Source organism: Chiloscyllium punctatum, chromosome 14 (genome assembly GCF_047496795.1).
Source record: "Chiloscyllium punctatum isolate Juve2018m chromosome 14, sChiPun1.3, whole genome shotgun sequence".
NCBI lineage: Eukaryota > Metazoa > Chordata > Chondrichthyes > Orectolobiformes > Hemiscylliidae > Chiloscyllium > Chiloscyllium punctatum.
In genome coordinates, this window is record NC_092752.1 from 96,125,628 (window position 1) to 96,153,559 (window position 27,932).

Consider the following 27,932-nt stretch of genomic DNA (forward strand, 5'->3'; position numbering starts at 1 on the left):
AGCACTTTGGAGAGAGTGATTACAATTCAGTTATGTTTAGTTTAGCGATGGAAAGTGATAGGTACATGCCACAGGTGAAGACTTATCAATGGGGCTGTGGCAATTATAATGCGATTATGCAAGAATTAGGATGCATAGAATGGGGTAGCAAAATGCAGTGGATGCAGACAATGGAAATGTGGAGCTGGTTTAAGGAGCAGATATTGTGTGTCCTTGATAGGTATGTCCCTGTCAGGCAGGGAGGAAGTGATAAGGTAAGGGAACCTTGGTTTACTGCGGAAACTGCATCTCTTGTTAAGAAGAAGTAGGAGGCTTATGTGTTGATGAGGCAAATGGTACGAATGAGGCGATGGAGACTTACAGATCAGCTAGGAAGGATTTAAAGAGAGTTAAGAAGAGCAAAGAGAGGACACGAGCAGTCTTTAGCGAATAGAATAAAGGAGAACCCTAAAGCTTTCTATAGGTATGTGAGGAATAAACGATAGGGGAAGAATAGGGCCAATCAAAGACAGAAGTAGGAAGTTGAGTGTGGACACTGTGGAAATCGGAGAGGTGCTAAACAAACATTTCTCATTGGATTTCACTCAGGAAAATTAGAATATTGTAGATAATAATGAGGTAGAAGATGTTAGACTAGAAAGGATCGAGGTTAGTTATGAACAGGTGTTATCAATTCTAGAAGGGTTGAAAGTAGACAAGTCCCCTGGGCTAGATGGAATTTATCCGTAGATTGTCTGGGAAGCTAGGGAGAAGTTAGCAAAGACTTCAGCTTTGATATTGAGTTGTCAATGCCTACAAGTTCAGTACCAGTGGACTGGATGATTGCAAATGTTATGCCGTTGATCAAGAAGGGCAGGAGAGATGACCCAGGTAATTATATACCAGTGAGCCTTACTTCTGTTGTAGGAATGGTTTTAGAAAGGATTATAAGAGACACTATTTGTAATCATCTGGCAAACAACAATTTGATTTCAGATCGTCAATATGGTTTTGTCAAGGGCAGGTCGTGTCTCACAAACCTCATTGAGTTTTTTGAGATGGTGACCAAGCATATAGATGAGGGTAGGGCAGTTGACGTGGTATACATGGACTTCAGTAAAGCCTTTGATAAAGTTCCACATGGTAGACTGTTAGAGAAAATGCAGCGACATGGAATTGAGTGTGATTTAGCAGTTTGGATTAGAAACTGGCTTTCTGAAAAAAGGCAGCAAGTGGTGGATGATAGAAAATAATCAGCCTCCAGTGCGGCTATTAGTGGTGTGCCACAAGGATCTGTTTTGGGATCACTGCTGTTTGTCAGTTTTATAAAAGTCTTAGACGCAGGCATAGGTGGATGGATTAGTAAATTTGCAGACAACACAAAAGTCAGTGGAGTAGTGGACAGAGTGGAAGAATGTTGCAGGTTGCAGGGGGACTTGGATAAACTGTAGAATTGGGCTGAATGGTGGCAAATGGAGTTCAATGCAGCTAAATGTAGGGTGATGCACTTTGTGAAGAATAACAGGAAGGCAGAGTACTGGGTCAATGGAAAGATTCTTGGTGGTGTAGATGTGCAGAAGGATTTTGGAGGCCATTGCATAGATGCCTGAAAGTTGCCACCCAGGTGTACAGTACTGTTAAGGCAGCTTACAGTGTGTTAGGTTTCATTTGTAGATGGATTGAGTTCTGGAGCCGCAATATCATGCTGCAACTATACAAAACACTGGTGCGGCCATATTTGGAATATTGTATGCAGTTCTGGTGCCTATGTTTCTGGAAGGATGTGGAAGCATGGGAAAAGGCACAGAGGATATTTACCAGGATGTTGTGTGGTCTGGAGGGAAGGTCTTATGAGGAAAGGTTGAGAGACTTGAACGTGTTCTCAATGGTAAGAAGAAGGCTAAGAGAGGATTTGATAGAGACATACAAGATGATCAGTGGCTTAGATAGGGTAGACAGTGAAAGTCTTTTTCCTAGGATGATGACATTAGTGTGTATGAGGGGGTATATCTACAAATTGAGGGGTGATAGATTGAAGACAGATGTCAGAGGCAGGTTCTTTACTCAGAGTGGTTAGGGCATGGAATCCACTACCTACTAATGTAGTTAACTCAGCCACATTAGTGAGATTTAAACAAGCTTTTAGATAAGCACATGGGTGATTTCAGGATAGTGTAGGGGGACGAGCTGAGAATAGTTCACAGGTTGGCACAACTTCAAGGATCGAAGGACCTGTTCTGCTGTATTGTTCTCTGACTATTGTGCTACAAGAGATTTTTATGGCTTAAACAGAGTGATGGATCTTGTATTGTGGGCTTACAAAGTGTCACTGATCTCTACCAAACATGTACGAGGTAGAGAATGCTGCCTGACCTGCTGCGCTTTTCCAGCAACACATTTTTCAGCTCTGATCTCCAGCATCTGCAGTCCTCACTTTCTCCATGTATGAGGTAGAGTTAGGGTAATAATAAGAGGCTGCAACCGGAGGGGGACAGTTAGCTCCATACAAAACCCGAATCCTTCTCAACTGTTTTCACCACAAAAACCGAGCGCCTTCCAGAAAAGCACCTCTATATCCCACCACTTTGCCCCACTATCGTAGTATCTGGCTGTGCACTAAGAGGAGTGCAACAGTCTGTACTGGGACCCTGAAACGCTTGGTAAAGAGTCAAATCATCTGAGCATTGAAAGCCCCACCACATTTCATGCATTTTCTCTTGTTTTCACTCTGTTCCTGCCTTCCCTTGGTTTTCCTGATGAACCTGCTAAAAGTTGTGATTACATACATCTGCACAAGCTGTGAATTGAACCCAGGCCTCTCGGTCCAAGATTCGGGATATTTTCACCGCGTCAGAGAACATCGACTCGAACTTCCTTTGTCCCTTGCCTGCGAAGTCACGCCTGAATCAACTCTGCAATTGGGAGGAAGGGTCGGAACAGGAGGACGAGTAGCGACCGGTCCTTTAACCAGAGTGAATGAGGACAGAGGCCGGAGCATTCTCGGGAGTGAACGTTTCAACATTGGTCAGAGAGCAAACTATTTTGCAGGATTTTTACATAGCTGGCCGGTATGGTTGATTTGGCCCAGACAATTTGCATGTTAGACATCTCTATGACTATAACTCGACAAAGCAATTGTTAATGACGAAAATTTTACCCATCAGTCTGTGCAGTTATGAATATTCTCTATGAACTCACTGATAACCTCAGACGCACGCGCATTTTGGTTTCCATGCAGAGCATGCGCAGTGTCACATTGGTCAGGGCACAGAGAGAGAGAGAGACATGGAGCTGTTTTCTCCAGCTTCGGCTGCGATCGGCTTCAGAGAGCGGCGCTCAGAGCCGGTGTGAGGGAGCCTCGCTGGGAGAAAGGAGCGGAGAAAATTCACAAGTCCCGGATAAAGGTTAAAAATAACTCGAAAAAGACCCTCCAGGCCCGGGTAAGGAGGCGGCGGTCTCTGATCAGGGAAGGGGCCCAGGGTCACGGCCGACATTTGTTTGAGGGAAGAGGGAGCGCCGCCCTGACGGCCGCCATCTTGATAAGGTCAAGGTGCAGGAGGGCGGGGCTCTGGGGGTCTGTAGAACAATCAGAGGAAAGGGAAGCCCCATTGTTATTGATTAATTCCACGAACACAGCTTCACTGGGCGGTCCTGCAGGAATATCCTCTCTCAGTCCTGCTGGGATGTTTCACCCAATCAGAACCAGCAGCTCTCCTCCTCTCTCAGCTCCCCTTCTGTCCTTCCAGCAGCATCTGTCCCCTGGAACATTGAGCTGCCTGTCCTGTCCCTCCCTCAGCTGTGTTTCTAAAATACCTGTGATATCCCAGTCCCACCTTAGAGTATTTCACTAAAGACAGGAATGCACCCTATGGATTTTTCTTAACATCAGCAATTGTTTAATACTCACTTACAGGTTTTTAATTACATCGTTTTTGAAGCATTTACTTCACATTCTATCATTTGCAATGGTGGGATTTGAACCTGTGTCCAGAGAACATTTGCTGAGTTTCTTAATAAATTGTCACACAATAATACCACTAGGCCATCACTTCGCCTGCTCACAGTTTGTATATTCCAGAGCAACATGAATCAAAACCCTTTCTTCCTGCACAATTGTTTGAGCCGGAACTCTGGTGAAGTGACTCAGTACCTCTCCATGTGGTATCCCTCACTGTGTGGGTCTAATTGCTGCCTCTGTCAGCGTCTCTCACTTTTGAAGCTACTCCAGATCCTGAGCAAACAGAATTCTCCACTCCAGAGAGATGATGCAGCACAGGTCAGGAATGTAGACTGGGATTTTCCAGATCTTTGTGGGCTCAGTGCCATTCTATATGTGTAACCCTCAAAGCATCAGTCTAATTTCCCATTCTGCCTATTTCTGTGTCTTCTACAGGTACTCATGGAGTTCCTGACTCAATAGACTTGCCAACTGCTAGTTGGGACAATGGTTGGTCAGCCAGAAAGACAACGTCAGGGAGGTCGGGAGTCTTCAATACATCCTGCTGCCAGGTAAGATCATTCCAGTGCACAGAGCAGACAGTAATAAGGGGGATCCAAACATCAGCTAACAAGACATGACATAGAGAAAGTGCTGGAGGGGGAGCACAGTACAGACACAACCCAGGCTCAATCACCACGCCTGCTGCAGGTTTTGTTGTAATGAGACAGCATCGCGAGTTCCCAGTTATCAGTCCAGGCCTGTGCTTTCGAAGGGAGCATCAGAACAACTGAGGGGAAAGCAGGCCTCCCACGAGAGGGTGGTAATGCTGGTTGGGATCTTTCTGTTCCCTGTTCCCTCTCCAACACTGTATCTATGGCTTGTATTGAGGACCAGTGTCTTCAATCATTCTAACTCCTATAACAGTTCCTATCTCTGCATCTCCTCCCCTCTCACCAATTATTTCACATATTTGAAACCTCCAGTCCAGATGACCATCCGTATCGCTGAAACTTGCTTCAGTCTCTACAACATGCCTTGTCTCGATAGTCTCCTCCTCCAATAACTGGAGACATTGGGTCTGTTTCTGTGTGGCATGACTCTTTGGCCGAGGTTTCCGAAATGGAATGAGTCGCGTTTGCCTGTGTTTGGCTCATACCCCTTCAAACCTTCTCCTCTCCATGTACCTGCCCGAGTGCCTTTTCCATATTGTAATTGTACTTGTTTTTACCATTTCTCTGGCAGTCCATTCCATCTTTGCACCATCCTCTGTGGATAATGTTGCCCCTCAGCTCCCTCTTTAAATCCTTGCTCTCACACCTTACGTTTATGCCTCCTGCTATGGACTCACCTACCCTTGGCAATTCACCTTACTTCGGCCCTACATGGTAAAAACAATGACTGCAGATGCTGAAAACCAAATACTGGATTAGTGGTGCTGGAAGAGCACAGCAGTTCAGGCTGCCTGAATTTCGGCCCTACATGGTTTCATAAACTTTTGTAAGGTCACCCCGTGGCCTCCTCTGCCCAGCAGAAATATGGAGGACAGTGTTACCAATATCTCCAACTCATGGACTCAATGCTCTGACCAAAAAAGACAAGTGTGCCAATTGCCGCTTTCAACACCCTGTCACCCTGTGATGCCAGTCCAAGGTACAATGTAACTGCACCCCTTGGTCTCTCTCTTTTCTACAACACTCTCCAGGGCCCAATCATTACCTGTGTTAGTCCTCTCTGTCTTAACTAAATCCAACACCTGAATTAAATTCCATCTTTCATTCCTTGGCCCACTGGCCCAGTTGATTAAAATCCCCTTCGATAACTATATTCCCTGCCCACTCTTCCACTAATCTTGGTATCCATAAACATGCTAACAGGGATTGCTATCTTTTCACTCAGATTGTTTATGTAAATGGTGCACAACAGTGGTCCCAGCACCAATCCTTACAGCACACTGCTGGTCAGAGGCCTCAGACTGAACAACAACCCTCTCCCACCACCCTCTGTCTCCCACTGTCATCCCATTTTGTATCCAGTTGGCTAGCTCTAGATCCCTTGTGATCTCCCCTTACTAACCAATGTATCATGTTACTCCCTGACCAAGGGTTTGCGGAAGCCAGAAACAACGTCTGTTGCTCTGCCTTCGTCTATCTTTTTGGTCACATCTTGAGCAAACTCCAGTCAAGTTTGTGGGACATGTTATCCCATGCACAAAGCCATGCTGGCTGTCTGTAATCAGGCCTTATCTTTCCGAATGCATGTAAGGCCGACCTCTCAGAATGACCTCCAACAACTGACCCACCCTGATGTCTCACTCATCAGTCTGTAGTTTCCTGGCTTCCTCTTGCAGCCTTTCTTAATTAATGACGCAACATTATAATCATAGTCAGAGTCATACCACACTGTTCGGTTAATGCTAACCATACTCTAAAACGGATCTCATCCCACCTGCCTGTTCCTGGATCATATCCCTTCAAACCTTTCCTATTCCTGTACTAATTCAAATGTCTTTTCAACATTGTTATTGTCTCCATGCTCACCCCTTCCTTGGGAAGTTCATTCCACACACAACCCAGCCTCTGTGTAACAATGTGCCTCTCGTGTCTTTTTTTCAAAATGTCTTTCCTCTAAACTTAAAAATGTAGTGCCTTGTCTTGAAACTCCCCTGTCCATGGGAAAAGACAACTCCCATTAACTCTATCTATCCCCCTCATGATTTTATAAACTTCTATGAGGTCATCTGTCAACATTCAGGTTTCAGTGAAAAATACCAACCTATTCAGCCTTTCTTTATACTGAAGCCTTTCGTACCCAGCCACATCCCAGTAAATCTCCTCCCAACCCTTTCCAGCTGAATAATATCCTTCCTATAACTGGGCGACCAGAACTGGACACAGTATTCCAGAAGAGGACTCACCAATGGGCTGTATAATCTCAATGCGACTTCCCAACTCCTATATCCAAAGGACTGAGCAATGAAAGCAAGTGAGGCAAGCACCTTTTTTTAAACTATCCTGTCTCTCCATGTTGCAAACTTCAAAGAATTATGTAGCTGAACCGAGGTCCCTCTGTTCTACAACACTACCGAAGGTCTTGCCATTAGTTGTATAAGTCCTGCACGTGTTTGTTATTCCAAATGCATTACGTCGCATTTATTCAGATTGAACTCCATCTACTATTTTTCAGCCATTTCCACGTTTCATCAGGATCCCTTTGTAATCTTAGAAAATCTTCTTCACTGTCCACAATGCCACCCTCCAGTCTACCAGCCTATCACACATAGCTCTCTATGGTACAAATATCTCTGCTAGGGGCCCTACAATTTCTTCACCGGCTTCCCACAATGTCCTGAGATCCATTTGATCAGGTCCTGAGGATTTATCTACCTTTGTGTTTTAAAACCTCCAGCACCTCCTTTTCTATAATGTGGACTCATTTCAAGACATTGAGTCGTAGAGATGTACAGCACAGAAACAGACCCTTCAGACCAACTCCTGCATGACGTTTCTAGTCACATTTGCCACAATTTTGCCAATATCCCTCTGAACTCTTGCTATTCAACCACCCATCCACTTGCCTTTTAAATGTATTTCTATCAGCCTCCACTATTTGCTCTGGCAGCTTATTCCATCCACTCTGCGGGAGCCAGTTGTCCTTTTGACCCCTTTGAAAAGTTTCCCTCGCCTGGGGAAATGACCTTGTCTATTGACCCTGTCGATGACCATCATGATTTTAAACACCTTTTATCGGTTAACTCCTCAGCCTCCCATGTTCAAGTGAAAACAGCCCCAGCCTATTCAAGCTTTTCCCTGAAGCACAAACCCTCCAACCCTGGCAACATCTTTGGTCATTTCTTCTGAACCCTTTCATGTTCCACGACATCCTTCCGATGGCATTGAGACCAGAACTGCACACAGTATTCCAATAGTGGTCAGGCCAAACACTGTTTAGTTCCCCGAGTGCCCCAGTCTTTATCCACAGTAAGTTCCAAAATGAAATATTTGTTTCGGATCTTGTCGTTTCACACATTGTTGGCTTCATTGATCATTAAGGAGACCGGGTTTGTCCCGAGCTCTTCTTTTGCTCTTAATACACTTGTAGAGTCTCTTTGGATTCTCCTTAACGTTCTCTCCCAAAGCGATCTCGTGTCCCCTTTTTACATTCCTGATTTCCACCCTAAGTGTATTTCTACAGCCCCGATGCTCCTGAAGGGATTCCCTTGAGTCAGCCAGTTATATCTGAGATGTGACCCCTTTTTTCCTGACCACAGCCTCGAAACTCAGCCAGTGTTTCCTAATTCAGTCAGCATTGAGCTGCACACTAACAGGAACACACTGGCACTGAACGCTCCTTTTATCTCGGTTTTAAAATATTCCTACTTGCTAGACTTCCCTTTATCTGCAAATAGCCTCCCCAAATCTACTTTAAAAATTCCTGTCTAATACTATCTTGCTCCATTGAATAACTTTAACTTGTGGACCAGGCCTGTCCTGTTCCATAGCTATTTTCAAACTAATACAATTGTGGTAACTTTCCAAAGTGCTCCCCCACTAACACCTTAGTCCCGTTCCTGACCTTGTTTCCCAAGGGGAGGTCAGGTTTAGCCCCATTCTCCAGTTGGGCCACTTACATAATGACTGGGAGTTTTCGGAACACACTTAACAAATTCCTTCCATCCAAATGCTTAACTCAGTAGCAATCCCAGTCCAAGTTTGGAACGGTTATGATCCCCTACCCCTACAACCCTATTATTCTAACAGGTATCTGAGATTTCATGACACATTTGCTCGTTTATCTCCCATTGCCTATTGCTGTAGTATGACCGTAGCAAACTGATGAGCAATTTCTATTTCTCAGTTCCACCAACATCGCTTAACTGGGCGATCCTGCATGAATACTCCCTCTAGGTACTGCTGGGATCTTTCCCCCAATCAAAACCACCAGCTCTCCTCCTGTTTTGCCTCCTGTTCTATCTTTCCTGTAGCATCTGTCCCCTGGAATATTGAGCTGCTGGTCCTGTTGCTCCCTCATCTGTGTTTCTGTAATACCTACAACATCCCAGTCCCATGTTCCCATCCATGCTCTGCATTCATCTGCCTTATCTGTGCGGCCCTTTGCATTGAAATAACTGCAGTTTAATCCACCAGTTTTCCCTAATTGTCTGCTTGCCTTGTCTATTTATATTGCTCTCTTGAACATCTGTACCAGCCTCAAATTTCTTTCTGGCCTTACGACTTTTATGGGTCCCACACCCCTGCCAGATGAGTTTAAATCCTCTCGAGCAGCTCCAGCAACTCTCCCCACAAGGATATGGGTCCACATCCTGCTCCCAGTTCAGGTGTCTTCCCCACCCTGTCTACCTGTGCTGACACCTTCAGACATCCAGCGACTTGTCCACCAAGGTCGATGTGTTCCTCAGTATTCCAGGAGGACCTACAATTCATGATGGATATCGTTCACTTATTAACTTCCAACAGTGATCAGAAGTAAACTCAACCTGCCATTACTCTGCTCAGTTCATCATCTGATCAATATCAGACGACAGCCCGAGACAATGCTCCTCACTCTGGACAACACCCTTACATTTCATGTCATCTACAAACCTGCTAATGATACCTCCTCCTTTCACATCTGAGATATTAATGTACATATTAACCAGCAATGGTTCCTGTACAGATCCCTGTGGGACATCCGCTGGGAAAAGGTTTCCAATCGTGAACTACACGCTCTACCAATTGTGGAACCACTTTGCCAACTTGCCTTGGATCCCTTGTGCTCTTCCCTTTTTACCAGCCTTCCATGTGGGACCTTGTCAAAGACCTTAATAGACGCCATGTAAACCACATCATCTGCACTGCCCTCATCAATATCAGAGGACAGTCCTCGACTAAATCCAAACAGACAATCCCTAATGTATTCCTGTCATTTTGAATATTGATTCATTGTGTCCCTCAGAATTGTTTTCAATAATTTTCTTCCCAATGCTGTCATACGATCTGTAATTACCTGGCCTGTCCCTGCTGCTCTTGAACAATGGAACCACATTCGCTATCCTCCAGTCATTTTGCACTTCACCTGTGGCCAGCAAAGTCTTAAATATATCCGCCAGGGCCCCAGCAATCTGCTCCCTTCCCTCCCATTACAGCCTGGGATATACTTTATTGTTACTGGAAATTTCTCCACCTTTTTGCCTGTGAATACATTTAACGCCTCCTTCTCATTGATCTTAACATATTCCAGAACCTCACCATCCCAACTGAAATCCCCAGCTACAATGCCTTTCACCTGTGTGAATGCAGATGGGAAGTATTCATTGAAGACTTCACCTACATCCTCTGGCTCCATGCACAGATTGTCCCTTTGGATTCTAACAGGCCCCACTGCTTAGTTGGGGATCCTCTTACTCTAACTGTACTTATTAAATGTCTTGTGCCTTATCCTTAACATTATCTGCTAAGGATAATTTGTGACCATTGTTTGCCTGTTGATTTTTAAGATCCCCCCACCCTCACCCCCTGCGCTTTCTGTCTAAAGCCGTTTTTTACCTATTATTGTTAGCGTCGTCCATTTTGCCTGAGTTTTCACAAGGTTGTGAACCATTGAATGTTAATGTTCCACATTTTGTTTACCCTGTAACCATATCTCTCTGGTGTCTAAATCTCTTTCATCTGTGTCACAAATCCAGCTACCTTATTGAAGCGACTTTGTCTATGTGGAAAAAAAAATCTTTACTTTTTCCCACAATTTCCTGTCAGAAACCAATTCGCTAACGTAGAGTTTTAGTTTAAACTTATCCCATCCTGTTCCTTTCTGCTTGTCTTCAGCCACATCTCCATCCTGTTCCGATGCATCACCTTTTCTATTTGGATTTGGAAAACACTTTGCTGTCGGTATGTCGTGCCGGCCACGTGAGGATGGGCAGATGTCCTTCTCGAAAGGACAAGTGTTTGGGATTTTTTTACATCAGCAATGGTTTCATACATATTTATGGATGGTTAATTATAATATTTGAATTTATTGATTTCAATTTCCACCATTTTAGACGGTGGGATTCAAACCTATCTCCCCTGAACATTAGCTGAGGTTTTGGTTACATGCTCTAGCAATAATAACACTAGGCCATCACTTCGCCTGTTCACAGGTTGCTCAATCCTTGACCAGTTATAGCAGTGCATCGTGAAGCTAAACCTATTCTTTTGTCAAAATTATTTGATCCGGACACCTTCCTGCACTCTGGTGATATCATTCAGTATCTCTCCATGTGGTATCCCTCACTGTGTGTGTCTAATTGCTGCCTCTGTCAGCGTCTCTCACTCTTGCAGCTACTCCAGATCCTGAGCTAGCAGAATTCTCCACTCCAGAGAGACGCAAAAGCACAGGCCAGGGTTGGACACTGGGATTTTCCAGACCTCTGTGGGACTCAGTGCCATGCTCCATGTGTAATCCTCATTGCATCAGTATAATTTTCCATTCCGTCTACTTGTCTGTCTCCTGTGGGTAATCATGAAGCTCCTGACTCAATTGACTTCCCAACTGCTGTGTGTCTCGTCCATAACCTCATTGAAGATGGTTGGTCAGAGAGAGAGACAAAGGGCAGGGAGATCTGGAGCCTTCAACTAACCCTGCAGTGAGGTAAGATCACTCTCAAAGCACAGAGCAGATTTCACTGAGAGGGCTTCAAACATCAGCTAACAAGACATGACATAGATACAATGCTGGAGGGGGAGCACAGCACGGACACAGCCCTGGCTCAATCACCATCCCTATTTTAACTTGTGTTGTACTGAAACAGCAGAGAGAGTTCACAGTTATCAATCCAGGCCTGCACTTTCTTAGTGAGCATCAGTACAACAGAGATTAAAGCAGGCCTCCCACGAGAGGGTGGGAATGCTGCCTGGGATCTTTCTGTTCTGTGTTCCCTCTCCAACACTGTAGTTATTGTATGTCTTGTGGATCAGTGTCTTCAATATGTTTTAACTCCTATAACAGTTCCTATCTCTGTAAACTCCTTCATTCCATATAGGCCCTCCACATATTTGAAATGCAGTGCATTCCAGACTACCATCCCTATCACTATACCTTGCTTCAGTGTCTATAACATGCCTTATCTCCGTATTCTCCTCCTCTTTAACTGGGTACAGGGTCATGCTGCATGAAAACAGAACCTTCAGTCCAAGTCATCAATGCTGACCATTTTTCCAAAACTGAACGAGTCGCATTTGCCTGTGTTTGGCCCATATCCCTTCAACCCTTTCCCTCTCTACGTGCCTGCCTAAATATTGTTTCCATGTTGTAATTGTTGTTGTTTCTCCCATGTGGCCCTGGCAGTCCATTCCGTCTATCCAACATCCTCTGTGGATAACATTGCCCCTCAGCTCCCTCTTTAAATCCTTGGTCTCTCACCTCACGTTTATACCCTCTAGTTTTGTACTCACATACCCTTGGCTATTCTTCATTCTTACTCTCCGCATGGTTTTATAAACCTTCATAAATGACCCCTTTATAAGCCTCCTCTGTCCAAGGGAAATATTGAAGACAATGTTACAAATATCTCAACTCATGTATCAAAGTGCTGGCCAATGAGGGCAAGTGTTCCAAATGCCACTTTCCCCACCTTGGCAACCTGTGATGCCACTTCCAAGGAACAATGTAACTGCACCCCTCGGTCTGTCCCTATTCGACAACACTACCCAGGGTTGTACCATTAACTGTGTTAGTCCAAAACTCAATACCTGAATTAAAATCCATCTTTCATGCCTTGGTCCACTGGCCCAGTTGGTCGAGATCCCCTTTGATAACCGTATTCACTGCCCACTACACCATTAATTTGATCATCCACAAAATTACTAACAATGACTCCGATATTCTCAACCAAATCGTTTATGTAGATGGTGTACATCAGTGGACCCAGCCCCGATCCTTATGGCACCCCGATGGTCGCAGACCTCCAGTCTGAACAACAACCCTTTCCCACCACCCTCTGTCTCCTCCTGTCAAGCCAATTTTGTATCCAGTTGGCTCACACTCCCTGATCACATGTGATCTAATCATACGAACCAGTATATCATGCTAAATCCCGTCAAAGGTCCTCCTGACAGAAGTGTAGACAATATACGGTCACCACTAAACAAAAGCAATCAAGTTAGTGAGACCTGACTTTGTAAGCGCAAAGCCGCGCTGACTATCAATCATCAATCCTTTCCTAAGGTGTGTAACTCCTGACTGGCAGCATCATTTTGACAACTTACCCACCACTGACATTGGGCTAATTGGTCTTTAGTTCCCTGGGTTTCCATCGCAGTCATTCTTAAATAATGGAACAAACCCATATTGTTGTCAAAGCTGTACAGCATTAAACTGACCCTTTAGTTGATACTAACTATAATTTCAAAGTAAACCCGTCCCAGATGCCTGTTGCTGGCCCATAACCCTCCAACCCTTTCCTATCCACATACTTAACTAAATGTCTTTTAAACGTTGTAATTGTACCGACATCCACCTCAGAAATTTGATTCACAAATTTGATACACAAACCACCCTCTGTGTAACAATTTGCCTCTTATATTTTTTTTAACATCCCTCTCTTCTAACTTGAAAAATGTGGCCCCTCCACTTGAGACTCCCTCATCCGAAGGAAAAGGCAATGACCATTAACTCTATCTATATCCCAACGTTTTTTTCTTAAGTTTCTATAAGATCACCTCTCAACGTCCAGGCTCCATTGAAAACAAACTCTGCGTATTCAGCCATTTTTCAGAACTCAAGCATTTCATACCCAGCAATGTCTTGGTAAATCTCTTCTGAACACCCTTCAGGTTAATAATATCCTCTCTATAACTGGGCGACCAGAACTGGGCAGAGTATTGCAGAAAAATCCTCACCAATGTCCTTACAATATCATAATCACATCCCATATCCTCCACTCAATGGACTGAGCAATAGTCAGGCATGCCAAGCACTGTCTTGTCCATCCTGTGATGCAAGCTTCAAGATGTATGTACCTGAACTTGAAGGTCCCTTTGCTTTAAAACACTAACGAGGCCCGAACATGAATTGTATAAGCTCTACCCTTGTTTGTTTTACCAAATGTATTACCTGGCATTTATTCAGATTGAATTCCATCGACAGTTTTTCAGCCCATTCACCCAAATCATCAAGATCCCTTTGTAATCACAGCAAACCTCATTCACTGTCCACGATTCCAACCTCCAGCCTTCCAGCAAATCACACATGGCTGTCAATGGTACAAATACCCTTGCTAGTAGCTCCACAATTTATTCCCTAGCATCCCACAATGTCCTGTGATACACTTAATCAATTCCTGGGGCATTCCATACCTTTGTGTTTGAAAACCACCAGCACCACCTCTTCTATAACATGCACTCTTTTCAAGTCATAGAGATGTACAGCATGGAAACAGACCCTTCGGTCCGACTCATCCATGCTGACTAGATCTAAATAACACCATCACATTTATCAGCATTTGACCCATGTACCTCTGAACCCTTCCTATCCATTTACACATCCAGATACCTTTTAAGTGTTGTCATAGTGCTAGTCTCTGTTACCCTTTCTCTCAGCTCATTCCATGCACACATCGCCATGTGCATGAAAAGGCTGTCCCTTTTTTTAAGCCTTTCCTTAAACCTTTGCCCCCTAGTTTTGGACTTCCCAAACTCTGGGAAAAGACTAAATGTTTACCAATCCATGCCCCTCATGTTTATATAAACCTCTGTCAGGTCACCCCTCAGTCCCCGATGTTCCAGGGAAAATAACCCCAGCTTATTCAGCAACAACCCCGGCAACATCTTGTCAATGTTTTCTGAGCACTTTCAAGTTTCACAACATCCTTCCTATAGCAAGGAGACTAGAATTGCAGAGTACTCCGATTGTGGTCTAATGTATTACTCTTGTTCCCTTAGTTCTCCAGTCTTTGTCCACATTAAATTCAGGAGTGAAAAATTTGTTTCGGGTCTTAGCCATATCTGCGAATGAAAACCAACACACCATATGCCTTCTTAACACCCTCTCAACTTAGGTGGTAACATCAGGGACACAGGATCCCTCTGTTCGTGCACACTGCTAAGAATCCTGCCTTTAACCTTGTAAAGCTTTTCGACAGAATCCTCCAGTCTGAAACTATTCCTATCTATGTAACTTCCTACAGTCCCTACAACACAAACTATGAAACCTCCTCAAGTCCCTATATTCCTAATGCCTGCAAAATCCTCCAGTCGCGATATCCCTCCTTAACTCTGTAAATGCCACTGGGCTTCAGTGCCTTTCTGGGGAACATTGCAGCGGAAGGAACAGTTGTAGAAACTGGGCCATGTTACAGAGGCAGGAAGGGATGCAGAACCTGGAGGATGGTACTAATGTAGGAAGGGAAGTGGGACCTGCAGGAGTTTAGAGATAGCGGGACCCATACAGCCTGCATTGGGACCAAGAATGGGTTGTGGAAGCTGAAGGATGTTACGATTTGAACCACAAATCATCTTTGATTGGACCATTCAGCCGATCTTAGAGTCAAAGAGATTTACAGCATGGAAACAGACCCTTCTGTCCAACGCGTCCATGCCGACCAGATATTCCAACCCAATCTAGTCCCACCCACCAGCGTCTGGCCCATATTCTTGCAAACCCTTCCTATTCATATACCCATCCAGATATCTTTGTATCAGCCTCCACCACTTCCTCTGGCAGATGATTCCATACATGTACAACCCTCTGCACGAAACAAATTGCCCCTTAAGTCTCTTTTATATCTTTCCCCTCTAACCATAAACCTATGTCTTCCAGTTCTGGACTACCACACCTGAGGGTAAAGACTTTGTCTCTTTAGCCTCTCCATTCCCCTCATGATTTTATAACCCTCTCTAAGGTCACCCCTAATGATTTTATAAACCTCTATAAGGTCACCCCTCAGCCTTCGATGCTCCAGCGAAAACAGCCCCAGCCTATTCAATCTCTCTCTATAGCTCAAACCCTCCAATCCTGGCAACATCCTTGTAAATCTTTTCTGAACCCTTTCAGAGTTTCACAACATAATTCCGATAGGAAGGTGACCAGTATTGCACACAATATTCCAAAAGTGACCTAACCAATATCCTGTACAACCACAACATGACCTCCCAACTCCTGTACTCAGTATTCTGACTAATAAAGGAAAACATACCAAATGCCTCCTTCACTATCCTACCTACCTGTGACTCTGCTTTCAAGAAGCTATGAACCTGCACTCCAATATCTCTATATTCTGTCAGACCTGACCATTAAGTGTATAAGTCCAGCAAAGATTTGCTTTCGCAAGATGCAGCACCTCGCATACATCTGAACTAATCTCCATCTGCCACTTCTCAGCTCATTGGCCCATCAGATCAAGATTCCATTGTAATTGGAAGTAACTTCTTTCGCTGACCACTACACTTCCAAGTTTGTTGTCATCTGCAGACTGACTAACTATACCTCTTATGCTCACATCAAAATCATTTATGTAAGCAATGCAAAATATTGGACCCAGCACTGGTCACAGCCTCCAGTTTGAAAACCAACCCTCCACCATCACTCTTTGTCTTCCATATTTGAGCCAGATCTGTACCAATTGACTAGTCATCCCTGTATTCCGTGAGATCTAACCTTGTTAACCAGTCTCCCATGGGGAACCTTGTTGAACGTCTTACTGAATTCCACATAGATCACATCTACTGCACTCCTCATCAATCCTCGATGTTACTTCTTCAAAAAACTCAATCAAGTTTGTGAGACATGATTTCCCACTCACAAAGCAATGTTGACCATCCCTAATCAGTCCTTACCTTTCCAAATACATGTACATTCTGTCCCTCAGGATTCCCTCTAACAACTTGCCCACCACCGAGGTCTGTCTCACCAGTCTATAGTTCCATGGCTTTTCCTTACTGCCTTCCTTAAATAGTAGCAAAACGATAGGCAAGCTCCGGTCTTCTGGCTATGATGTCCTGTTTCTGGATATCTTTACCGGAATGGGTGAGCACAGCTTCAGATTCTCAGGCTGGGAGATGTGAGTTCAGATGTGCATCTATTTGCCCATTCTATCTGTGTGCCTGACACTGACCTGGTGGTGCTCTGGTAGAAAGCACTCTCCATGCATGTGGTAACATCCAGATCTAGAGACTGACCACAGCTCACCTCATCAAAGCCATCATTTAGAATGTTCTTTATTTTAATATTTTTAAATGGCAGTTTTGTGAGATGCAGGAATTGAGGAGTTGTCATTTTTGAAATAATGAAACTTTCATCATTGACCCTGACCCATGCAATGCGGATTCATGGATTCTGTTCTCTGCAGACTATCACTGAGAGGATTGTATCAACAGGGAATCTGAGTGCAGATCGTCTTTGCTTGGTAGAGTGTCAATTTACCAGTTTATGTCAGCTTGGACTCAGTGTTGCTGGAGAATGATTAACTGTGTAAATACCTCACTGACAGGTTTAGGGGTGAGCGCACTGGGCACTGAGAACAAGCAGTTAGTAAATCTCATCCTGATTGTATGTGGCAAAAGTGAGAATTGCAGATGCTGGAGATCAGAGTCGCGATTAGAGTGGTGCAAGAAAATACACTCACTTATTGGAGAAAAGAATTCTTGACTGTCAAAGATATTCTAGAAAAAAAAAATCTGATATTAGAGCAGCACATGGTCAGGGGCTGGACTGCAGTGTAAAGCTCATTTGCAAAGTGTCTATGAAAGTAATAGTAAAGTACTAAACAGATCAAAAATACACCCATTGTTCGAGACTGAGGAAGCTGGATATTGACAAAGTAGTCATGAGGGAGCCCAGAGGTGAATCAGAGCAGTGTTAGATTAGATTAGATTCTCTACAGTGTGGAAACAGGCCCTTCAGCCCAACCAGTCAGCACCGACCATCCGAAGAGTAGCACACCCAGGCCCACTTCGCTCTGACTAACGCACCTAACACTATGGGCAATTTAGCATGGCCTATTCACGTGACCTTAACATCTTTGGACTTAGGAAAATGGAGCACCCGGAGGAAACCCACGCAGACCTGGGGAGAATGTCTGTGTAGAGTTTGCACAGTCGCCAGAAGCTGGAACCAACTCATCCATGCCAACCAGATATCCTTCAACCGCAACAACATCCTTATAAATCTTTACTGAAACCTTTCAAGTTTCACAGCACCCTTCTGATAGGAGGCAGGCCAGAATTGCACACAATATTCCAAAAGTGGCCTAACGAATGCCTTGTACAGCAGCATGACCTCCCACATTCTATATTCAATGCTCTAATCAATAAAGAAAAATATACTGAACACCTTGTTCACCATCCTATCTACCTGCAGCTAGACTTGCAAGAAACTATGAACCTGCAGTCCAAGGTCACTTTGTTCCGCAAGACTCTCCAGTGTCTTGCCATTCAGTATATAAGTCCTGCCCTGAATGCTTTTCCAAAATGCAGCACCCCACATTTATCTAAATTAAACCCCATCTGATCAATATCTCATTACACTCGGAGGTAACCTCCTTCGCTGTCCACAATACCTCCAATTTTGTATGACCCGCAAACTCATTTACGACACCAAACAATTTAAGTAAATGACGAAACAAATCCAGAAATAAGCATTCTTATTTCTGGGTTTGAATGTGCTCTGTGTAAATCCTGCCAAATGAGTCTGTACCAGAGAAAGGCTGCACATGCGCCTGGCTGCATCTTGCCCCCTAAAAGCTGGCGGCCGCGCACGTGTCCAGTGAATCGTTGCCCCGAATAAAGATGGCGGCGTTCACGCCGCGCTAACGGAATTCCCCATTTACTGCAAACACGGGACTGGGACGTTCAAATTTGTATTTTCTGATGTGCACATTTTGTTTGCAAAAAACTCTCCGCTCATACAGTTTTTCTCCCGTTTCCCTCTGTTTATTTCTTACCTTACCGTCTCCTTTCACTTCATAACTTCTCGAGCATTCATTACAGCGATTCTGCGCCGGCGCAGGAGAGCGATCACGTGGATTAGATTAGTTCCGCCCTCATTCACTTTGGTTGGAGAACCACTCGCCCCTCCAGCTCCGCCCACCGTCCTTTCATTGGTCAGGTGCTGACATCAGTCACCCGGGGTCCCTTTGTTGGCTACAGCATGCGCAGTGCATCCTACTTTTGCTGATACATTGGGTATTGTGATGGGAGAAATCAACTCGGTAAAAACAATGACTGCAGATGCTGGAAACCAGATTCTGGAATAGTGGTGCTGGAAGAGCACAGCAGTTCAGGAAGCATCCAAGTAGCTTCGAAATCGACGTTTTGGGCAAAAGCCCTTCATCTTGATGAAGGGCTTTTGCCCGAAACGTCGATTTCAAAGCTACTTGGATGCTGCCTGAACTGTTGTGCTCTTCCAGCACCACTAATGCAGAATAATGTGATGGGAGAGTTTACTGAGGGTAAGGGCTTCTTTTGTGTGAGCTCTGCAGTAGATTTTCTTCATTCGTGGAGGGAATTTCTTTCTTACTCACGAGTCCATAGCTCTGAACGATGACACAATGCTGCCTGAATCAGTACATAAACACCCCATTTTCACTCCTTTTCACAACATCTGAGATCTTTAGCACATTGTATCACGCTCTTCTTTGGAGGCAAAAAAGTATGAAATGGAGCCTCAAAGAATTGGAGCAGGAGTAGGGCATTCATTCTATCAGATCATGGCTGGGCTAACCCAGGCCTCAACACCTCTTTTATGCTTGATCCGCATAGCCCTCAACTGCTCAATATTTCAAAAATCTTTCTGCCGTCTTTTAGAATAATTTGAGACAGAATCCTAAATTCCCTACTGTGTGGAAACAGGCCCTTCGGCCCAACAAGCCGCACTGACCCTCCGAAGAGTAACCCAACCAGACCCATTCCCCTCCTACATTTAACTTTCACAATTGTTTGGGCAAGAAAATTCTAGCCATTCACTGAGAGAAAAAAATCTTTACATTTTTTACAGAATGAATGTTCCCTTATGTAATGTCCTCTAGTTTGAGACTTCACTGGTGCTAGAAGATCTCGTCAACACCTACCCTGTCAAGCTCCTCAGAATCTTGTTTCTATAAAATCACTCCTTATAATATGTGGGTGGCACAGTGGTTAGCACTGATGTCTCACAGTGCCAGCGACCTGGGTTCAATTCCTGCTTCAGGTGACTCTGTGTTCGCACGTTGTCTGTGTGGGTTTCCTCCGGGTGCTACGGTATCCTCCCACAATCCAAAGAAAAGTGCTGGTTATGTGAATTGGCAATGCTAAGTTGCCTGTAGTGTTAGGTGTAGGGGAATGGGTCTGGGTGGGTTGTGCTTCGGTGGTTGGTGTGGACTTGTTGGGCCAAAGGGCCTGTTTCCACACTCTATGTAATCTGTTTGTTGAGATTCTATTGAATAATGACCTAACCTGTTTAGCTATTCTTGATAGGTCAAACTTTTAGTCCTCGAAGCAGCGAGCTGAATCTTTTTTTTTGAATGGTCTCCAATACTGGTTTATCCCTTCTTAAATATGGGAGCTAACATTGTATACAGTACTTAAAGTGAGGTCTCAGCAACAGCCAGTATGGTTAACCAATCCTCACTCCATGCCAATACGTCACCCCTGACACAGTGAGCTCCTGTATTATGCAATTAACTTTGCTGTAGCACCTTATCATTTGCATTTTTAAAATCTAAATACAGAACATCATTGGATTACCCTTTATCAGCCCTGCTTGTTAGTTCCTCAATGAACTGTCGCAAATTTGTCAGTGTCTCTTTCACAAAACCCAGTCTACCATGTTTAATGATAAGCTTTTCTAAATGTCCTGCTATTTATTACTTTAATATTTGACTGCCGTTTTACAAAACAGATATTAAACTAACTTGTCTATACTTTCCTGATTTCTGTCTCCCTTCCCTTCTTGAACAGGTACATCAATCTGGAATATTCCAATCGATGCCTTGAATATCTCTGCAGTCAGTTGCCTTAAAATGTTTGATCCAGGCCATTAGGTCCTGTCTGCCATTAGTCCTATTAGTTGGTCAATAGTTTGTCCCTTGTGACAAAGACTGTTGTAACATTTTTCTACTCATGATTAACTTGCTTATTTGCTACCTTTAAGATGATAACGGTATCCTCCTTCATGAAGATCAATGTAAAATAGAGGCTTAAATTATCTGCTGTTTCCTTGTACCCATTATCAATTCCACAGTCAGAACCTCCAAGGGTTCGATGCTGACTTTAGATACTCAATTTTTATATACCTGTACAACTCTTGCCATTCATTTTTGTTTCTTGTCAATTTAATTACATGATCAGTTTTCTCTCTTTTTAGTCATCCGCGGCTATGTCATTCTTTTCCTTGTGGGGACTGCTCTTGACTGCCTTTGTTAGCCACGGGCGGTTCACCTTTCTCTTCGCGTTCTCCTTTTTGCTTCAAATTAACTTTTGCTAATAATTATGTAAAACAAAACTCATCATATTACAGTGACTGAGCATGTGATTTTTTTAAACATTGGATGCCTTAATGTTCTCATTGGGTTTTGCTGTTTCAAAGAAGAGCTGGGATCATCTGCAAAGGAGGTGGCAGCTGATTCACTGTTAATTTCCAAAATTAATTTGAATACTTGCTAAAAGAAATTATTTGCATTACTGTGAGAGCAGGGATCTAGCCAAATAGATATTTTAAAAAGGTGGCACAGTTGTGATGGGTTGAATAGGGGCCTCTGATTTCAAAAGCACAATGTGATCCAAGTTGTCTTCTAATCTGTGCTGTACTAATTCTTTCTGATTGAGATGATTCGGTTGGCATGTGTGCAGGTTGTAGCAGGATCTCTGACTGCCACAAACCGATCTGGGGGAACAGCTCCTGTGTCAGTGACAGTGCTGTTGGACTTATAGAGGCAACAACATTCAGACTTCATGAAGCAACTGTGAACCAGAGCTGCAAACCCACAATCCGAAGAACTGCAGGTTAGGTGAATTGATCATGCTAAATTTCCCATAGTGTCCAGCGATGCACAGTTTCGGTGCATTAGTCAGGGGCAAACATTGAGGAATAGGTTTGGTTGGGATACTCTTTGGAGGGTTGGTGTGAATTTGTTGGGCTGAAGGGTCTGTTTCTACAACGTAGGGATTCCATGCTCTGAGTAATTTTGGGGATCTAACAGAATCCTGGCATTCAGAGGGTTCTCTGTTAGTTAAAATAGTATTGCGCACTCAGCTTATGTTAACTTCTGAAGCAGTTTGAGGTAGACTGCTCTGTGCAATTTCACAACAGATGCTCTGGAACCAATCATGGAACAGCTATTTTAGACCTGATAATATGATTGATTAATGAGCTCAAAGTAAAAGACCCTTTTGGTAAGATGCAATGCAGCATGATAGAATCTAGCTGTAGGGTGAGGAATTTGGTTCTTCAATGAGTATCTAAACTTAAAGGCAATCACAAGGGGTTAAGGTAGTAGTTCGCTAAACTGTAATGGGACTATAGTTAGAATGTTAAAGCAGAAGAATATATTCAGTTATTTTATAATTCTCAACAATATATATTAACTTGTAAAAGAAATGCACGATGAACAGCAGTGCATAGCTGAGGGAATTATGAGGGACATCAAGTTGAAAGAAAAGATGTACAAAACTGCAAAGATGATGGTAGACTAGAAAGTTTAAAAATTTCAAACTATCGAAGGATGAACAAAACAACAGATGGAAGATATGCTGTCCCTTGTCAGAAAGACTGTTGTAACATCTTTGTTCCCATTTAATACCTTGCTTATTTCCCAGCATTAGAGTGGTAACAGTCGCTTCTGGATTAGTAAGATAATTGGGCAAATTAACCCACCAGTTACTCAGCCTAAAACACAGTGCTCTTGTGATGCTGTGGTTGTGTTTCCAACTTTTAGCCAGAAGGCCTGGAACTGTCTCACCTGTTCCAGAGGTGTCATAATGCATTGAAATAGGTTGATTGGGAAAGCAATATGAGACAAACTTCAGTAATTGAATGGACAATCTTGATGGTCTCTGGGAATTCCAAATTTGACTGTTTTGTATCCTCACCTGAGACCTGATCTCAATTAATCTGCCTCATTTAAATGGAATTGCCTTTTCTTGTGTTGAATATAATTGAAGTTTGTCCTGTCTGCATGCCCTCTTGTGCAAAACATGTTGCAATCTGTCAAAGAATAAGATTGAAAACTCCGATCAACCTGTTCAAGGGCTTAAACCAGTGGCCTTTTGCACTGGGACAGTAGGCGCTACAGAATTGATCCCATTTCCCATTAAACTGAGACAGGTGGTGGTGAGCTTGCTGAAATGTCTTTCACTGAAACATTTTTGAATTAAAATAAATTACTTTGGTTGCGGTACAATTGAATTTAGACACTTAGTGGCGAGTATCGACTGTCATTTCTTTGTTTGTTTCATCGCAGAAGGAATGAGACCAGCCCAACGCCAGCCGGACCTGCGGAAAAACTGCCAGATATTAAAATGCATAACTCTGCTTCATTAGCCAGTCTGACTGAGTCATCCAGACTCAATCATCATGACTGGAGGTGGGCTTTTTGTGTTCACTGTGGATGCTTTTACAGAGTTCCAAATTAATGCATAACATATTTCTTGAGAACTGAAAACAACAAATACTGAAGATCACAGGAGGGAGCTGATGGCTGAGTGGTATTACTGCTAAACTGTTTATCCAAAGATCCAGGATGCATTCTGGAGAACCAGGTTCGAATTGTGTCACGGGAAATGGTGGAATTTGAATTCAGTGAATATCTGGAATTAAGAATCTCATGACCATGAATCCTTTGTCGGGTTACAGAAAACCCATCTGGTTCACTAACGTGCTTGAAGTAAGAAGCTACCATCCTTACCTCGTTTGTCCTACATGTGACTCCAGACATACAGCAATGAGCTTGACTTTTAACTGCCCATTGGGCAATTAGGGATGAGCAATGAATGCTGCTGCGCCAATGACACCCTCATCCCATGAACTTCTTTTTTTAATAAAAAATTGATGGAGAGAGCAAGCTAACATTTTGAATCCAGATGATTCTACATCAGATCTCTGATCGAGTCATCGAGACACATCGTTAACTTGCTTAGTCTCCAGGGATGCTTTCTGACCTGCTGTCAGCTCCAGCATTTGCTGTTTTCAGTACAGATTCCACCATCTGTAGTAATTTCCTTCTATACTTCTTCATTATGTTGTTTATTAAATATCCACTAAATTGCAGCTACTACTCAACACCTTACCGACAGAGTACTGTGGCCCTAGTGTCAAAAGCCTCCTTTAACTTGTTCAATTACACCATAGTTTAGGACAATTGGAAAATGCCACTGTGGCTGAAAAGAATAGAATCATAGTCACCAACATGGAAATGAACCCTTCGGTCCAACTCATCCATGTCAACCAAATTTCCCAAACTATGCCAGTGCAGTTTGCCAGCATTTGGCTTATATTCCTCAACCTATCCTATTCATGTACCTCCCCAAATGTCTTTTAAATGTTGTTACTGTTCTTGCATTTACCACTTCCACTGGCCGTTCATCCCGTGTCCCAACCAAACTCTTTGTGAAAATGTTAGCAACTGATAGTTTCACTGTTGACTACGTTGCGTGAATCGCTGGGGATGATTGTTCGTTCAGGACCACCCCTGTCTGAGCACAGCTTGAATGTAGCTTGGGCCTCCTTGTGGGTTACCACATGCTGCTCAAGGCTTTGTGTTTGCGCAGCACAGCTGTCTATGGGTGGGGGTGTTGTGGAAGGAAGGAGGAGGCATGAAGGAATTAATGAATTTATGGAATGTGGGTGTCACTGGCTGTGCGAACATTTATTCCCTCATTCTAATGCCCTTGAGAAGGTGGTTGTGAGCTCCCTTTTTGAATCACTGCAGTCCGTGTGGGTTGTAGACCTATTGGTAGTGCTGTTGGGAGGGGATTCCAGAATTTTGGCTCAATGACACTTCAGGACTGCTGAAAGATTTTCAACTCCAGATGGTAGTGGCTTGGAAGGGAACCTGCAAGAGGTGATATTCCCATGAAACTGCTTCCCTTTTCCTTTTATTTGGTATTGGTCATAGGTTTGGAAGATGCTATTGAAGTGTTATGAATTGATGTAATGTATCTTGTAGATAGTACATAGTGCTGCTCTGGGCATCTGTGGAGGAGGGAGTGAATGTGGTGCCAATCAAGCAGTCTGCTTTTTCCTGACACTGTCAAGCTTCTTGAGTGTTCTTGGAGCTGCACCCAAACCTAGCCAAGTAGTGAATATCCTATTGCACTCCTGAGTTGATTCTTGTAGATGGTGGACAGGCTTCAGAGATTTGGAGGGTGGTTTACTTACCGTAATTATATGGAAAGTCCACTTCAATTTCTAGTCAATAGTAAACCCCCAGATTGTTGATGGTGGGGGATTCGGTGATGGTGGGTTTTAAGAAAGAGGCTGCAAGGTTTTTGGTCAAGGAGCTTCAGGCTGAAAGCTAGGGAGAGGGGAATAAGGTAGTGGCTAGAAACGGATAGGTGGGGAAAGATGCTTCAAAGGAGACATCACGGTCTTTTGTCTGTGCTGGGCCCAGACAGCCTGCTGACACTACTGTCTAGATATTGTGCCTCACCTCACCAAATCAAACAGCCTCTCACCATAGTCTTTCCAATACCATGCCCATTAAACACCTTGTATTAGTCCATTCCTCTTACTTCCTCCTTTTGAAATAAGAACATAAGAGCATCAGAATTAGGAGCAGGAGCATTAATCCAGCCGCTTGTTCCTGCTCTGCCATTTGATACAGACATGGTGAATCTCATCTTGGCCTGAACACCACTTTCCTGCCAGCTCTCCTTAACTCTTCAACCCATTACTAATTAAAAACCTGTGTGTCTCTTATTTAAATTTACTTCATGTCCCAGAATCCACATTGTTCTGAGGTAGTGAATTCCCGAGATTCACCATCCTCTGAGAGAAGTAATTCCTCCAACTTTCCCTTTATTGTAAACTTACGACAACTCATTGTAGATTGAATCATCCTCTCTGCATCTACTTGGTCAATCCCTTGACCATTTTATAGACCCTCAATGATACCACCTCTCATTCTTGGGCTCCAATGAATATGAATGCAAATAGTGGTTGGAGTTCAGCTTGTGACATTTTAATAATTGTGGCAGAGGATGTTTGTTCAAAACTGAGCTGGACAATTAGTGCTTTTCAAATAAGAAATAGTTGATGAGATTAAGTACATTAATATATTGGAGTTTTGTTTTTAGGAAGACTTACTGTTGGGAAGATTTGGTTAAGGGAATATTGCAGTCAAAGCTGTGGAAGATTAACCTCCACCCATGTGTGAGGTCGTACACTGTGATCAAAAGACTAAAGAGACCACTTCCTCTTTGGAAATATGTCCTTAAATAGGGCAGAGGGATCTGGAGATAGGAATGAGTCACTGGCAGCAAATGGCACCGGTTTGTGAGGTTAGATGGAGAAGTAGGTCATGGGTTTATTTCTGGGGTGACAGAATGGAAATGTGTTCGATATGTGTAGGAACATGGACAGGTCACCCTTGGAGCACTGCACACAGTTCGGATCGGGGAAGGTAAAGAATAGTTACTGGAATTATATCCAAACTGAGTTTGAATTCAAGTAAGATTGGGCAGTCTTGTCTCATTGAAAAAGAGTGACATGGTCCAGTTACGTTTGATCGAGTAGACATGGAAAAGATGTTTCTGCTTGCGAATGACAGAATCTACTGGATCTGGGGATATAATTGTAATCACTATTAAATCTAATGGGGAATTTGCAGAGGGCGACAAAGTCTTTACCAAAAAGGGGTTTGAATGTAGAACTCACTTCATCAGGAATAATTGAAGCAAATAACAGATGAATTCAAGGAGGAGCTTGTGGGCGGCACGGTGGCACAGTGGTTAGCACTGCTGCCTCACAGCGCCAGAGACCCGGGTTCAATTCTCGCCTCAGGCGACTAACTGTGTGGAGTTTGCACGTTCTCCCCGTGTCTGCGTGGGTTTCCTCCGGGTGCTCTGGTTTCCACCCACAGTCCAAAGATGTGCAGGCCAGGTGAATTGGCTATGCTAAATTGCCCGTAGTGTTAGGTAAGGGGTAAATGAATGTGTGGGTTGCGCTTCGGCGTGGCGGTGTGGACTTGTTGGGCCGAAGGGCCTGTTTCCACACTGTAAGTAATCTAATCTAATACAAGAAATCGAAGAAAACTATGTTGATGGGTTTAGGTTGGGAAGGAAGCCTGTGTAAGTCACAAATACTGATAACCTGTTTTTGTGTCCTGAAACTATACATCTGTGTTGTTCTGTGACATTTCTATAGGAGCAGCAGCGGCAGCAGTAAACAAGGCAGCTCACCCTTACCATTCTTGCAGAAAAGCAGAACCTCTGGTCACACAAAAGGGAAATAGCTCTATTGAGGAGGTGGTTCAAACAGTGACCAACGACTCGATCCGCAGAGACAGTGTGCCTTCATTAACCAGGAATGATGTTTTGTCCTTCCACTGATCTCATGGCTTCAGCAGGGAAACGTGTCTCTTCAGTTAGATGATTTGAATCAATCAAATCTTTTGCTACGTGAGCACTCCTTCCCTACCCAAAGGATATGTTGGTCAAATAGGCACATGTCCTGCACTGATTTATTTCAAGATTCCTTCATTCAGTCATGTGCTTAAGCTATTCAATCCAACTTCCTTGTGTTTCCCTTGGATCTGTGGTTGTGCATAAGGAAACTTAAACAATGTCTGATTCAATATCAAAGTTGTGTTGAATCAATAATTGTAACCCAACTCTGCTCTTTGAGCAGATAATTAATCCAAAGATTCTAGCTCAGCCCCTAACTTCAAGTTCAAGTTCTAAACCTTTCAGTGAGCAATGGAAAATAACAAAGAACAATGTCAATCATTTATTGTCTCTCCAGACTCTGCTTCTGTTCCCACTGAGTACTCCCATGAGTTCGACAAGTCAATGACGAAAGATGAGATTGAAGAGAAATCCGTCCATTCCCTTCTGCCATCAGAGAG

General features: G+C 43.6%; 1 long non-coding RNA gene across 1 annotated transcript; it reads left to right on the forward strand.

Annotated features, from left to right (window-relative positions):
* The first annotated feature begins 3,257 nt into the window (after positions 1–3,257).
* On the forward strand, positions 3,258–27,932 carry LOC140485511 (uncharacterized). Its single transcript, XR_011962377.1, has 3 exons — positions 3,258–3,419; positions 4,373–4,488; positions 27,830–27,932. It is a non-coding gene; the product is annotated as an uncharacterized lncRNA (long non-coding RNA).